Source organism: Mustela putorius, unplaced genomic scaffold (assembly GCF_011764305.1).
Source record: "Mustela putorius furo isolate JIRA1106 unplaced genomic scaffold, ASM1176430v1.1 tig00003942_pilon_pilon_pilon, whole genome shotgun sequence".
NCBI lineage: Eukaryota > Metazoa > Chordata > Mammalia > Carnivora > Mustelidae > Mustela > Mustela putorius.
The window spans coordinates 17,436,133-17,450,081 of record NW_025422087.1 but is presented as its reverse complement, the minus strand read 5'-3'; the positions used below and the strand labels follow the sequence as shown (position 1 = coordinate 17,450,081).

General features: G+C 46.8%; 1 protein-coding gene across 1 annotated transcript in view; it reads left to right on the top strand.

Annotated features, from left to right (window-relative positions):
* The window catches only part of TNR (tenascin R), a 401,788-nt gene that overhangs the window by 205,723 nt on the left and 182,116 nt on the right, over nt 1-13,949 (top strand). The window contains exon 2 of the mRNA XM_004761960.3: nt 1,524-1,622. The gene's annotated coding sequence lies outside the window, so the exon portion shown is untranslated. The remainder of the gene's footprint in view (nt 1-1,523; nt 1,623-13,949) is intronic.

The window sequence follows — 13,949 nt, the reverse complement described above, 5'->3', positions numbered from 1 at the left end:
GAATCGATTTTTAATCAAGGACATTCAAGGGGATTTTGCTGACTTGTTTGGTGACTTTTGACTTAATTGGTTCAAAAGAGATTGAACCAGCTTTCCGAGAGTGAAGTCATCACCTCTTAGGGTAAGAAATTAAAGGGTCAATGGGTAGAAGCAAAAAGGAGAGGGAGTTTTCATTCCACGGAAGAAGGAAATTTCTAATATCCGAGTTCTCTGCCAGAAAAATGGGCTGTAAATTTGTGCAGCCACTGTGCAAATCACACTGACCAGAGGAAGTGCAATTATTCCATTTGGTGAGCAGTTGGATTAGAACAGGAGGAAGAAAACCCCCAGCATTTATGTTATTTCCAATGCTTCCCCTTCCTGGGCACTGAGCAGTTCTCCAATAAACACTCCCCTTCCCGATGATGCAACCTCAGAATCTTTCTGAACCCCATTCTCCAAGAAGCCCCTAACTAATAGACTGATGAAATCTATTTGCCCTTCCAGAGCTGGATGATCCTTCCGCTTCTTCCAATCCTCAGGTTCCAGGAGGGTCTTCCCTGGGAAGGTTAATTTATTTAGGAAGAACTTAGATGAGCAAGCCTACTCTGTCGCCAAAGCATTGTCCTTTCCTCCCCCCAGAGCTAACTGATTTTTACAATTACATAGGAGATCCCTAAGGCTCGGTGTCCCCTTTGGAGAAGGCTCTGAGGATTTGTGGGAAGAAACCTAAGAGGGCATAATCACATTGTAATGAATGGTGTCCATGGTCCCTGGGAATTGTGCAGGGGGAGCCCTGGTCCAAGTTCTGCATGGGAGCCATGCTTGGACATATTGGCAATGGGCTGACACAGACGTTCCCCACTCACAGTAGATGCCACTGCTTCCTTAAGGGGTGGTTCTAGCATGACAGGATCGCCCTCTGGCCCCGCCCCCCTACATCCATTTCCTCAATGAGTATTTGGTGAACTTCTCTGTGCTGCATCATTCATGGGAGGAGATCCAAAGCAGGCAGCAGGACAGAGGGTCCAGAGAGAGAACAGCTCAGATGAGGAGGCTAATAGTAAGTGGTAACTTCTATGACCCAGGAACGCATGAGTGATGCGGACATTAGGCACAGAAGAGGGGCCCCGGTTTGGGGGCAATGGGCAGCTTCCTGTCGGAAATGCCCGGCATCCGTCATCATCAGATCGCCAAGGCATGTTACCATAGACACCTGTAAAGATCTCAGAACAGTTTTATCACATAAAACACATTTCTGGATTTATACTCATTGTGTAGAACTTTTTCCTTAAATACTTAACAGCTTTATGGCAAAGCCATGAGAATGAATGAAAGGAAATTAGCAAAATAATAGAACTCTCTGGAAAGGAAACAAAATAACTTTATATACCAGTTTTCTTCGTTTTCGACATCCACACGTGTACCTCCAAGTTTACTGAAAGGGAGATATGGTGGCTGGGATGAAAGGGAAACAGAGGGAAACTGAGGCTCCTTATTCTGCAAACATCAACATCATTCTTCCCTCCCTATTCCCGTTTCAGGTGGACCTGGCATCACACCTGCACAGAGGCCAGGTCTCTTGGAGTCAGGAGTGAAGAGCGTGTGGGCAACAGAAGACATCGCAGACCCGGTTGCTAAAGGTAGTAATTCCTGTGAAACTTTCACCGTCCATCCCTGCAGTGGCCAGTTCAAGGTTTTCGCTTGTGACCAGGGACTAAGCCTTTTTGTCACTGCAACAACAGCCTGGGGGACAGCCTCTGTGAAACGAGGTGCTCAAATATATTAGCTCCCCTGGGCTTCATGGCATCTCAGAAAAAGCTAGGGAAACTGGGCATCAAGGTTTTGGCTTTTCATAAAATATTTCTGAAATGCATTTCATGATGGGGTCAGTAATAAAAATGTATTAGTACTCTCTGTCCCTCCAAGAGACTAGGCTTTATTCCCAGCCCAACTGCGCCTGCCCTGGGCCGGCAGGAATCATTGCTAAATTATTCACCAGCCCGACTCAAATTTCTGGAGTTCCAAAACCTCTAATAAAGTATTATGAAAAAATATCCATCGCTTTATCTCTATCCATAACCATTTATATGGCTAGAGGAAAAACCTGTCGTTTTATTTCTTTTAATTTAAAAGCTTTCCTAATTCCTTTTCCACACCACATATATATGTCTAAAGAATTTTCAGGTTGAAATAATAACCTTCTGAAAAATGGTCCATGGGAGAAGGCTCTCAGGATTCAGAATTGACAGGCACAGTGAATATTGTGCTCTCTTAATAACTTTCCCAGGCACTCGAATTTGACACACAGAATTGGGAACTTTTCAAATAGGTGTGGCCCTTTTTTATTGCACAAAACAATGATAATAGACCCACCAGCTTCTCTCTGTTTATACAGTTGCTAAAATGTGTTCAGGAAAAACTCATTTCCAACCTCGAACTCTTAATGTGCTCATTATCCGTCCCAGCACTCAGCAGCAAGAGACGAGTCTATGCGGAACCCCCCATCTGAAGGAGTTCAGGCCACTCCCAGCCCACACTCTGCCTCACTTGGCGACATTTGGCTACAAAGTACCCCAGGCTGTTTAAGACAACTTTGAGCCTAGAAACTCACAAGAGACTTCAGCACATTAAGCTGGCTATCAGCCATTCACATTTTAGAGTAATTTGGTTAATTTGGTGCTTTTAGGCGAGCAGCTGGTTGAGATCAAATCCTCTGCATCCAAGTGGAGCTGGAACAGGGTGGACCATCTGGGTGGCAACTGAGGGTAGCTGTCAGGACAGCATCCCTGGAAATGTATTGAGATGAAGACATTTGTACTTACTAGGGCTCTGCTGAGAGAAAGTACTTTGTACCTAAAGGAATATTCAACCAGCCTCTTTCTTGCATTACAAGATTAACATTTCCCCCCTTCCCCAGACCCCTCACTCAGGCCAAAGAAACTTGCTCAAATAAACATGGTTGGTTTCTAAGCTGAGTTCTGAATGAGGTAGGTTCAACAGGCTGCCTGATGACCTCATGATCTGTAATTTATAATAAGAAATACATATTTGGTCTTCACAGTTTCTGGCACAGAGCTCCTAAAACCCTCCAAATGTCCTAAGTGATGATGGTGTAGTTTGGAATGGAGGTGAGGTTCGGTGGGGTGAGGTCTGGAGCTGATGGCCAAGAAAGAATTCTTGAGATGTCTTTATAGTACAAAGTGATGGTTTTATTACAGAATGGGGACAGGACCCGTGGGCGGGCCAGCTGGCCGTGCTTGGGCATGGGGGTGAATGACTTTGTATTTGGGTGTTGGAAAAGGGAGGTTTTCAAAAGAGCTCTCATTTGCTAAAGACCACCAGTAAGATAATGGAGGCCTTGCCACTGTCAAGTTAATAAGGTGGTTTTTCCCTTTAGCAAAGCATTATAAGACAGTTGGGAGCTTTCCTGGAGGGACGTTATATTCTGCCTATCTCAGGTCCTTGTCTATGGGCTGCAGGTTATAAGGAAATTTTATCTTATTTATATGCCCTCCTACCTTTGTTTCCCACATTTCTGTGGTTGGGTGGGTGATGTTAGGGCTCCAGGAAATAGAGTCTGTGGGTCTCCAGAAGTTAGGCTGTTAATAAGAATGCTTTTTTCTTGTGAATCACTAAGATATTTGTAAACTGAGGGAGGCCACTGTCTTTCAGGACTCTGATCTCTATCAGTTAACCATTTGTTTTTCTCTTCCCTTGGCTTTAGGGCAGCTAGGAGTGTCTGAGCAGTGTCACACACGTCCCATCTGGGAGTGTGTGTGTGGGGTAGGAGGGCTGGGAGGGTCATCTTATGCTTTGTCCTCAGCTTGGCTTCTACTCCCTCATCAGTAAGAACTATAAAGGCATCTTGATATTCATAACAAACCCCTTTCGGCCACACCCCAGTTATGTCAATGTGGGGACTTTGGGAACGCACCTGAGAATGAGCGCTGGAAATCAACGTTCAGACTGGGGTGTTGGAACTTTCACTTCTCTGGGGAGGGGAGGGGGTTTGGAGACTGAGTTCAATAACCAAAGGCTAATGATTTAACACATCACACCTGTGTAGTGAAGCCTCCGTAAACCCCAGAAGGACTGGGTTCAGAAAGCTTCCGGGCGGGGGCGCCAGAATGCTGCCAAGAGCTGCCATGCTGGGCCCACAAACTCTGTACAGCATGAAGAGCCTTCGTTCAGGACCTCGCCCTTGTGTGTCTCGTCATCTGGCTGCTGATTTGTGCCCTTTAATATCCTTGGTAATAAACGGACAATCTAGCGAGTAAACAGTTTCCCTGAGTTGCGTGAGCTGGTCTAGCAAATTAATTGAACCCAAGCAGGGGCACGTGTGACCCCCTGATTAAGAGCCAGTTGGATGCCCATGGGAAGGGGACTTGCAGTAGGCATCTGACGTGCGGGCTATCCTGCGGGTCCGAGGCCTCAGCCTGGGGACTCTGACACTGTCTCCAGGTAGGAGGTGTCAGAACTGAGTTGAATCGCAGCACACACAGCTGGTATCAGAAAATTGCTCCGTGGGGTGGAGGAGGGGGTAGGGGGGCGGCACACATTGGAATTGGTTTCAGAATTCCAAACCACATCGGAGCTGTAAACACATCAGGCTTAAGCTCCATTTCAGGAGAGGACTGACAAAAGGTTTTGGGGCCAGGGATAGTCGAACCGCTGCTGGACACGAGGGGCCTACCTCAAAGCCAGGGAACAACTCTACAGGTGGAGGTGTGCGATCCTGCTGGCCCTCCCCACAGTGGAAACTCTCACAAGTCACCAAGATGCCTATTCAGAAGGAGTTCGCAGAAGTATCAGCTGCGCTGTTGATTAAATCCCAAAGCCACCTCCTGACCCCAAAGCCAGTCCATCTTTCCCTGCCAAGACTTGTCACATGTGTACAATTGACCTCGCAGGAGAGCATTGGATGGTCCAGATTAGCCCTCTGCCCTGGTGGACGGACAAGGAGCTCTTCACCCGCTTGGGCTGGTGTTAAACCGCAGACGTCCCACCGTCCCGCCTGCAGGTCGCCTGCCTCATGGCTCCTTGGCAGGTCAGAGCGGGGCTCACCAGGCTGGTCTGAAGGGCCTCGCTTGGCCTGCTTCTATCCTACCTTCATTCCCCATGCATTTGAAAGCAGCTTATTTTAAAAGCTGATTAGATGAGCCTTTAATAACATTAGAATTTAAATGGCCCCAGATAGGCTTTCAGCCTCTTGCCAAATTGAGATAAATGTGATATTTGGGGAGCTGAGCTCCCAGCTTCATGGCTGCTCTGGACGGCAGACAGGTTCTGAAGCACGAATGCTCCCATGCTTTTCTGCGGCCTGAAACCAGGCTTGCGTGCACCTGCCAGGTCCCTTTTATCTCGAAAGGTCTGGGAGCCTGCGTAAGATGCGTCTCCGTGATGATGCTTTATTAAGGAAAGGTCAGGTAGGGACAGGGGCACAGGACAAAGGTATAATCTGTGTGTGATACTTTGTGGGGAAACTTCTGTCTGTGATCCCACACCGACAACTTTCGGTTCCAGGCAACAAACGCTGATTGAACCACTAGCTGCTATGTAGTCATTTAATTCAGTATTACTGTTTCTAATACCCGACTTGGGCCGAGAATAGTATAAAATGGTCAGAAGGTTTCATCTTGGCGAATACGGTCAGCTCCCCTCTGTGACTCCTGCAGGTGCCTTCAATGCCGGGAAGGGGACACGTACTTTGGAATCCATCTAGGTGTGACTGCCTCCCAGTGTAATACTCTTCTGCACATTTTAGAAAAAGTCCAAAATGGAACGTGGGGTGGGGTGGGAACCCAACCAAAGGTGAACATGAACCGATAGTTAAACGTGGAGGTCGTGTTTTCCCTTCACATCTCGCAGTTTACGTGGCAAAGATGTGCTCACACTGGGTATCCGTCTCTCCCTGTGCAAAGGCCAGGACCAGAGGAATTGCTCCTCCTCTCAGAATGCCCCTGCAAGGTCGTCCTCCCCAGGTTGCTGTACTGACCTTGTCTCTCTGGAGAGAAAGCGTCCCTCCTCCTTCTACGGCTCATTCCTCCCCCGCGCTCTCAGTCCCTTCCCCGCCCCGTTCTCCAGGGTGACAGCCAGCATGTCCCTTTCCTCACTCACCTCTCCTCTCACTTCCGTTACTTCCTCCCCTTCTGCTTGCGAACAAATCCTTGGTCTCCATTAAAGCAAGCAGACAACAACAGCTTTGCCTTGATTTTGTGACTCTCTCCCCTTATCTGGAATTCTGTGAAGGAGTAGCCTGGATTCACTTCTCACTATATAGCCACTCCTCTGTGTATCACGGTACGTCCCGCCCGCCCAAGCCACAGGCTCAACTTAATTCTGCAAACGTGCAAGGAGTCCGTACTACGTGCCCGGCGCAGTCTGGATCCCCACCTCAAGGACGATGCTCTTTTAGGGCAGACAAGCCTGCGGCTCCCTCCCCAAATTACAGAGCGATGGGCTAGTGAGCTGATGGGGTCACATACCGTAGAGAAGCAGAATGGGAGTCATCAGCCCTGTCTTGGGGGCAGGGGCAGGGGGCAGCAAGGGAAGTGTTCTAGTTCTCCATGAGAATGGAGAACCCAGGAAGGGAGAATAGTAAGGGAGGGGCACAGTCTAGGTAGAAGGAGCAGAATGGCCAAGGTCACCGAGGCACCACAACGTGTAGACGGCACTATGTACACGACAAGAGGAGGGGCGTGGAGGCCACAGAGGGTGACAGACAGTCTTCAAGAATGAGATCCCAAAAAAACTTCAACTCTTTCTTGCAGACACTGGAGAGGTCCAAGCCAGGGAGGGAGGTAATCAGATTTCCTTTTACAAAGTCCCCTGGGAAGCATCGTTTAGAGGGGGGCGCTCTGCTAAGCAGCTACTCTCATCGTCCAGATAAGAGGTGAGGAAGAGGCCTGAGCTAAGAGGGGCCTGGGATGAGGACAGGGGATGCCAGATGCTCACGCAATCTCCCCTCTTCCGCGCGTATCTCATTGTGCGTCCACCTGGACAGAATCTCTCTCCCTGCTTGAAACCTGGGGCGTCTGTGATGCTTTTCATTTTGTTCTTGCTCCCCTTACATTACAGTCGTTTCTGTATTTCTCTGATTTTCCTCATCAAATTGTATTTCGTCTGTCCTTCCTCAAATTACAGCACCTTGTTCCTAGTAAGAGCTGAAGAAAAGGTTATTTAGTTGAACTGAATTTTCAAGAGCTTCAAACCATGAATAATTGAGGAATCAGCCATGTATAAGTGCTTATCATTTACATAATTGTGTAAACAAGCTGATAAGAATTTTTTCCTCTATTATTTTGATCATCGCAGAATGCCCCATTGTCTTCTCAGTTCTCCAGATTTCAAGGAAATAGTAAGCAAGTATTCTGTAACCCACGGAGGTGGCAGAGGCAGGCCATGTCTACCTCTTACCTCCAGGGCAAGGGGAGCAAGGAACAGATGATCGCATTGATTGGAAACGAAAGCCATGTATAAATATTGAGAAATACGCTGTCTGCAGAGACAGAAAATTGTGGAGCACACGGCGTGATGGGGCCCGTGCGCCGAGTCCCGAAGGTCAATGTGCAGATACAAATTGATTAAGCTAAGTACTTACTGAAATTGCTTTCCAACACACTGATGAGAATTGATCATAAGCAGGACCCATATTTACAGCGAAAATGCTTATGTAAAGGTACCCTTTGGTATGTCACCAAAACAAATTTAAATGGTCCAGATTTTTTTTCCCCAAAGCGAAAGAACTTGCAGCGTAGTTAATGAATGCATTGTAAGGAGTCCGCCAGCATTTAGTTTCGTGATTATCTTGTCGTGTGGAGCTGATCGGCCCCGGAACAGCTTTACAGTGGCCTCTTTTCATAACCCTGAGCTTGGCCTCCCTCTCCTCCTCTTTAATTCCAAACCAAAGGACCCTGAAGGGCCAGGATCAGTCCTCCCTGATGTAGTACCCGAGCGGCCACTGTTCAACACGACGCCCAGCTCCTAGAAACCGGGAGGCAGAAATCCCCCACCGAGACTGCATCCACCATGCTTAAGCGGGACTGCGAGTGCTGCTAGCCACGGGCGCTCAAGCAGCAGGGAGGAGAAGGAAGCAAAGCAGGTGGTTAGAAGGGAAGACCAGGCCGCGCGGGGGAAATGAGAGCGGGGTGCGGAAGGCGTAGTTAGCGAGGCTTTACGGAGTAATTTTTACGTGTCAAATTCAAAAGTAATGAGCCATGGGCCACACAAAACAATACATATTGTGGTCCCTGAACCCAAGGAGCTTAGGATTTAGTCAAGAGGACAATTGTACACCCAGAAAACAAATGATTTACCAGTGCATGACAATATAATGATGTACTAAAATATATAAATATAAATATATATTATGTGTGTGTGTGTGTGTGTGTGTGTGTGTGTACGTATATATAATGACGTACTAATAATCCATCCCGGCATTGGCCGTGCTGTTACTGAGAACCGAGATAGAGTGAGTGTCACTAGTTCCGGGAAGTGGAGAAGAACAGGGCAGATGTCATGGCAGAGGCCATGGGCATCGAGCCTGAGCCTGGAAAGGAGAGATGGTCCAAAGCTAGCAAGACAAAAGGAGCATGACATCTCAGAATTATGGAAAACAGTAAGAATAAAGGGAGTAAAAAACAGAGAGCTAGAGAAGGAAAAAGTTGCTGATGATGGTGAAGTTAGACGGGCCTCAAGTCTTTTGGGCACCTGTGCCAATACTTGGATTGCCTTGGCCAAAGACCAATAATTCAGAGGCAGAAAGTACTTCCGTGGTCCCAGCAGTCTTTTGTAGACTTGGACCAGTGCCAGCCAATTTTTGTTGTCTCTGCAATCACAAAGTGAAGCATATTTTTCCTCGTGTTTACTCGAGAGGAATGTTGTTTACACTGAAAGCCCCACACACTTCAGGCTGATCTTTGACAACTGAATTCTCTTATTACTAACAATTGAGTGTAAAGAACCCACAGAAACTCCACAGCAGATGAGATGGCTTCATTAGCTCAAGGTTCCAGTGGCCTCTGAGAAATGGAGAGATTGGTAAATTAAGGATAATTTATTAGATGTGTTTCAAGTGGATTTTGTAATCCTCCTCCTGGATTTTCTGTCTAAAGGCCATGGGAGGAGGAAAATGCTTAGAAGAGGAGGAGAAATGATGGTTTTTTAGAACATGGCACCCTGCTAGGTTAGACAAGATTGAGGGGGGTATCTAATGCAAGTGATGGATGGTCTGGATAGCTAAAGAACAGAAGGAGGGGTAAAAAATAGAACCAGAAGTGGGGAAGCAAAGGAGAGAGAGAGAGAGAGAATGAATCATGATGGAACAAAGCTAGAATCAAACTTTTTCCCCTCTGTAGAGTAGCCTGGAGCAGCCCTGACTGTTGGGACGGATAGGTCTCACATCAAACCTGGGTATCTTCACGTGCTGCCTGTGAACTCAGCACTGCCTAAGATAGCAGAAGGAGGAAGGACAAGACAGCAGTGGGGGCTACTTGGGAGGCTTTACCAGGTACAGAATCTAGATATTGGTCCACAGCTAAGTCAAGTCCAGCTGCAGCAAAACCACAACGCGTCTTTCATGAGGTGCAGAGAAGAAATACCTAGCGCTCACCCCAGTGCTGAACAATGGTGGCTGTGGGCCAAGGGAGCTCCATGATTCCCAGCTGAGTCAGCAGATGTTGGGAAATGATTTAAGAACTTTGGTGAGGAAACTGTGAGAACTCCGATAATCTGATACCAGAAACACACACACACCAAGTGTTCAGTCTAGGACTTTAGGGTTTAGTCTAGTCCAACCCTCATCTTCTAGCTGGGGGATGGGGAGCCCAGAAGAATCGGCATTTGTTAAGTGCTTTCTATCTGTGAGGCGCTGTTTCAATTGTTTTTCTGTATCAACTCCTCCCAATAACCAATAACAATCAGTATTGTTATTATCTCCGTTCTATAGAGAAGGAAATTGAGGTAGAGAAAAACCAAACAACCCCCCCCCATCAAACCACATGGTAAGTGGCAGAGGATGGATTTGAACCCACACAGTGTGAGTCCAGAAGTCCTCCACACAAGCCATGCCCTGAAAGATTTGTCAGAGAGCACAGTCAGACACCAGCAAGGAAAAGCTGCTTCCTGTAACATGAGGCCTGGCCGAGTGAGGTCAGAATGTAAGAATCACTTGTGGGACAGTGATGGCCTGTCTGGGAGAGGTTGTAAGCCACCTGGCGATTCCTTGTGGGAGCTGAAGCCCGTTCTGGAGGGGAAGCAGGCATGGCAGTAAGTCAGCTATCTCCCCAATAAGGAGAGGTGATTGATTGGTAATGGAGCCACTGTAATAGAAGCTGATAATTATTGAGAGAATTGCCAAGAAATGGAGGAGTAGATGTCCCTTTCCTAGAAGAGGAGGAGCTTGAGGCAATGAAATTGTGATTAGAGTATTGATGAGGTTTTTTTTTTTTTAAGATTATTTTTTTATTTGACATAGAGAGATCACAAGTAGGCAGAGAGGCAGGCAAAGAGAGAGAAGAGGAAGCAGGCTCCCCGCCGAGCAGAGAGCCCGAGGACGTGGGGCTTGATCCCAGGACCCCGAGATCCCGACCTGAGCCAAAGGCAGAGTCCCAACCAACTAAGCCAGGCACCCCTTGATGAGGTTTTGATACTGATCAATGCCACAGCAATAGGCTGGGAGGCTGAAGCTAAAGGGAGAGCCATGATCCATCAAGTCACTCACTCAAGCTCACCTCCTGAACGCTGACCTGGGCCAACTGCTGAAGGCGCTGGAAAGGGAATGAGGTCTAGTCCACCATGAGATTCCCACTGGTTGGATAAAACAGAGCGATAGTAAACAACTCACCTCCCAGAAATATGAGAAATACACGTATGTGTTGCCAGTTATGTGAATACGGTCTCAAATTGCATTTGAGTTTGGACTCCTGGAGTCAGGGAGACAACCATAACAGAGAGCCGTGCAGATGAGACATTGGCGTCTTCAGATGAGGATTATCACTGCCTGGTCTTCATGGGGCAAGACCCAAGGATGGAGCGGTGAGATGTAAATAGGTGATGATGGCTGTAGAGAGGTCGCCTTGGCAAGAGGCTGAGTTTTTGTAGTCCCCTTGAATATGGGCAGTTTGATAGAGGAGAAGGAAGGGGAACCCTAACATTAATGGAGATGTTGAGTACATGCCTACTGTGGCACCGGGACGCCTGTAGCTTTATCAAAGCCGAGCAGGGTCTTGTAGCTTAGAGGGGTGGATAAAGACGCTGAAATTGTTATGGGAACAATTATGACTATAACAGAGGTAATGACGAAGATAATGGATCTGTAATGAAAAGCCGGTGGCTGTAAAGGGGAAGGTGAGGGCAACTGGAATGTGGAGGGGCTGATAAGGGAGGTAATGGTGGTGATGCCAAAGCTAATGGACTTATAATGTAGATGATGTGGAAGGTAATGGAGTTATAATGAGGTGATGCCTACAGAGTGGGCGGGGGGAGATGATCACCTTAATGGAAGCAAAAGGGACTCTGTGATACAGGTTGAGAATTGTATGCAGAGCATGCGTCAGGATGGCCGCAGCTGTGGGTGACCGGGAACGTGATGAACAGCTATCCCCAAAGTTCTCATTACAGCAGGAGTTCTAATGGACCCTGGAATACGATAATGATGTTAATGGAAAAGATGATGACCTCCATGAAAACCAGGAGCCTTGTGATGGTATTTAGAAGTGCCTGTTCAGTGGGAGAGATGAGAGGAGAAATGGGAGTGGGATGGAGGGTGGACCGGTGTGGACATACTTGTAAATTTCATGGTGGAGTTTCGTGAGGGCTGTTCCCTAGACTCGTCCCTGTAGGTTACTTGTCTTAGTGCAGCTGCTCCTGCTTGTACGAGGCATTTGTCATGCATGAAGCAAGTCTGAGATGAGCAGACATGGCTGCGGCAACAATTCAAGCTTACAATCTAAATTTTGTTCCTAAATTAGGCATGACAACACACTAGCTCAGACAGAGCACTTCTGTGCGCAGATATGTAAACAAAATGTCTGGGAAATGCATGAGTTGCAGCAGAAATAAATGTATATAAAGGTTTTATATATATATATATACTTAACCATTAGTGCCTCTTCCAAATGAGAAAGTAGGAACTAAATCCTCCATGGTTCTCTGATTAACTTCTAAGACCTTAAAAGGTGGCAAAAGTGTTGGTGGCAGCCTGTGCTCCTGGTCTGGCCAGGAAGACCCTGATGTGGGCTCTGTAAAGGGATCTGGGGAACTGGCATTCACAAGGGTCCCTAGTGCTACTGTGTTTCTGCGTCAAGCAATATAGAGGTGTGCGCAGAGTATAGACCATAGACCCAAGAACAAAGAGATAATCCCAGACGCACATCAGGCATCCAGGAAACACAGGCAAAATGTATAGCCTATGATGGGAGCAGAGACGGCCAAATAGACTCATTGTCTGTACAAGGAATTCTTGAGCATGGGACACAGGTGTTCTCTGCCTCCATCCTGTACCTGGATGCCACCTTTCAGGCCAACTCTATTCAAATCACTGGAAAAACTTCTATAAAAATGCAGATTCCTGGGTCTCTCCTCATGGACAGTCTGATTCTGTTGATTAGGAGCACAACATGTGAATCTGTATTTTCAAAACTCCCCTGGAAATGTTCCCAGGTATCTACAGTGGGAACTACTGTCTAAGTGTCAACTTGTGTCTCTTAGAAGGAGCGTGTTAGGCAGGATGTGTGGAAAGCACATTTCATAGGCATAAGCCAAACCAGCGTTTTGAGTAGATTTGAGTACCACTCAGAAGCCTCTCCTTCTCAATAGAAAATTACCTTCCCCCTACCTACCCCTCCACTGTACATGAAGTCTACCTTTCCCTTGATGAAGACAAGCACAATTGACTGAAGCCATCTCCCAGCAAGGGACTCCAGAATGCCACTATGGTAATAGGTAGCATTGGGCAACTGGACCCTATTTCCTCTAGAATAGAAGGAATGAAGCAGTGTAGGAACTGAAATGTGTGTGTGTGGGGGGGGGGAAGTGGTGGTAGGGGAGGAAATGGAGTGGCAAGGAGGGGGGGAAAAAGCCAGAAAAGATGTTTCAAGTACCTTTAGTTATGGAAACAGGTATGGATATAGAGGTGAGAGTTGGCACCACCATGTTGTCTTTTGAAGATCTCTCCTGTCCAGCCCTCAGAGGTACCATATTGTTCTTTAGGATTTCCAGGGATTAAAAAATGTTAATATTGGGAAATATTCAATTTATGCTTTGGGAAGTACAAATTGCTTCTGTCCTTATATGGTATATAAGTCATGCACATGTACCTATGTCTACACCTGAATTAACCAAATTAGAAAATGGGTATGGGGTGCCTGGATGGCTCTGTCAGATAAGGGTCTGATGACTCTTGGTTTTGACTCAGGTCATGATCTCAGGGCCATGAGATTCAGCTCAGAACTGGGCTCTGCCCTAAGTGTGTAGCCTGCTTAGGATTCTCTCTTTCCCTCTTCCTCTACCACTCACCACCCCCCACATACCACTCATGCATGTGCTCACTCCCAGAAAGAAAGAAAGAAAGAAAGAAAGAAAGAAAGAGAAAGAAAGAAAGAAAGAATACTAAACAGTTGTTACAAAGAAAATGCATTCTTTCAATTGCTGAACAAAATGATAGAATATTCCTCAATACCCTGTGTCTTAATACTTCAACTTCAACTTTAATTGAGTTGAATACTTCAACTCAAACTCTTAGAGAGACCAGGAATGTCCTGAAAGATTGCAGTACAAAGCCACAGTCAGGTCTCTTTTCTTCAGAAGAAAAACTTAGGTCCATTAGCACCAGCTTGCCCAGATCTGTCTCAGGGACAGAAACCCAGAGCATTTACTCATGTTCCCTTATAGGAATAGTGAAGTTCAAGCCCTACTTGATCCACTTAGGACTAATTAACAAGCAATCCGATTGAGGCTGTGATGGAAAG